At 29.5% G+C, this 2,194-nt stretch overlaps 1 long non-coding RNA gene across 1 annotated transcript; it reads left to right on the top strand.

The window, feature by feature from the left end:
* The first annotated feature begins 210 nt into the window (after window positions 1-210).
* LOC122859611 lies at window positions 211-1,760 on the top strand. The gene is made up of 3 exons (XR_006374373.1): window positions 211-638; window positions 718-822; window positions 1,320-1,760. It is a non-coding gene; the product is annotated as an uncharacterized LOC122859611 (long non-coding RNA).
* Window positions 1,761-2,194: the final 434 nt, after the last annotated feature.

Below are 2,194 nucleotides of genomic sequence, written 5' to 3'. Positions count from 1 at the left end.
ATAGTTCAATTTATCATAGTTTAGCAACAATAAATTGGGATGATAAAAATACATCATTAGATAATAAAAATATAATTGAAAAAATTTCAAATGATAATTTTAATGAAAATTATTTGAATAAATTGGATGCTTTAATTGTGAGTAAATCACCAAATTTTAATATTATTAATATTAATAAAAATCAAAATTTAAAAAATTATATTAGTTCTGTCAATTCAGCAATGATTAAAAGCAATAAATATAATATAAGTCTGAGCAAAATGTCAATGAGTAAAAAAGACTGTCAACTAAATAGATTAATGTATTATGAATCCAAAGATAAAATTCTTTTAATAGTTTAAATTCAAAGTATGCATCTAATATTACACTTGATGAAACAAATGCAATGACATATAGCCAGAATAATTTTTCATTAACTATTACAAATGATGAAGCTGAAGGAATAAGTCTTAAATCACCAACAAAAAATTCAAAACATATTTATTCTATTACGAATTATGATGGTAATGATTCGACTTTTCATAAAGAACATACTGGTTACCATGCTGATAAAATTATCCATAGATTTGCTGCAAACCGAACAAAAAATTAGACAATAATTTTCAAGGTGACATTGTTAATTTGGATGCATCAATTGGGTCAGTATAATAGTTGATTGATGAATAATTTGAACAATTGAAATTTATATTTATTTGTGATCATATTGTTGAATTTTAGATGTTCAGAAACTTCATTTTACAGTATTGATAAAGAGTACGAGTATATTGATCCAGTCAAAAATGTTGCATTTATCGAACGACGTTTGTTAGTTTTATCACCGGGGTAAGTCATAAATTTAAAAATAATGGCAAACAAAGAGTCTCGTCTCGAAAAGAGAAGTCCTTCTGAGCATGTGTACCGTTTTTTCATCTCAATGCTTCTACTAAAGTGGAACTTGGACTTTACTTAGTGTTTTATAACCATGCGTAGTCGGACTAGTTAAAAATGTTTAACACTAAACAGAGCTTACAATATGTATATTGAAAATAAAAAAATAAAAAACCACTGCCGGTCTTGAGCCTGGAGAAGAACTTTAACTTTTGATGCAGTAGTAACACTGCAGTAACACTGAATATAGCCCGATATTCACCTGAGTAGAAGGGATGGGATGGAAAATAGAAAGGTACTTACTATAAAAAGACCTTTGAGGGGCTTCCTTCTACGAGACTGAACTATCAGGTCAAATAATAATTATTAAACAATGAGAGCAAATATTTGTAATAAGATAAGAGCCATTTCGATGAGTAATTTAAAAGGGAAATAAATTGTTTGTTTGTCAGCGGAGACGTCGATGAGATGGATGAGGCAGAAGACGAAAACAGCTGGCTCAAAAAACTTGGTATTTATTTTTACTGCTAGAATAAATAATTATTTAATTGTCAATTAAATATTGATTACATGTTTTGAAATCAATTATCAATCGAATCAAATAAAAATGAGGCTTCTACAAGTTTGAATAAATGCTCAATTGATAATGAAACACTTAGACGACGTCTTACTGAACATGGTGAAGTATTAGGACCAAGAACAAACACAACGTATCATGTTTACTTGAAACGTCGTCATATATTAGAACGTAAACGTGATCAAAATTATGAACAGTGTCAAAAGCTAAAGACAGTTAGTAAGGTGGAGATAAAAATTAGTCTATCACCGAGTTCATCTGAATTATTAACAACAGATTGGCTAACAAATTATAAGTTTTATCAAGATTTAGAAGATACAGCTCTTCGTGAATATCAAAATATAGATGATCGTTCATCCAAGAGTCACAAATGATCTTCCTCCTAAAGCTGATAAATTATTTCGTGCTGAACGTTGGAAAATATTTATTGATAGTATTTTTCATATTGGCAAAGGTAAAGCTGCGCGATCTGCAGCTCATTTGTATGATGCATCAGCAGTCCAATTCACAGGGCATTACAATTTAGGGCTTTTTTTCACCACTCACGGCGCTTGTGAAGCTTTTGTATGTAAAATCTATATAAAAAAAATTTTTACAAGCGCCATCAGCGGCAAAAAAAAGCTCTAAATTGTAAAAAATTTGCCCTGTGAATTGGACTGCTGATGGTTGGACAGAAAAAAAAAAATATGTTGCAAAAACATGAGTAATCAGGACAAAAAATTATTAGGTAAATTTTTATTATACAAAGCT

This window comes from Aphidius gifuensis, linkage group LG6, assembly GCF_014905175.1.
Source record: "Aphidius gifuensis isolate YNYX2018 linkage group LG6, ASM1490517v1, whole genome shotgun sequence".
Classification (NCBI taxonomy): domain Eukaryota; kingdom Metazoa; phylum Arthropoda; class Insecta; order Hymenoptera; family Braconidae; genus Aphidius; species Aphidius gifuensis.
Note: the sequence above shows the minus strand (reverse complement) of the source record. Positions and strands in the feature narration are given on the sequence as shown.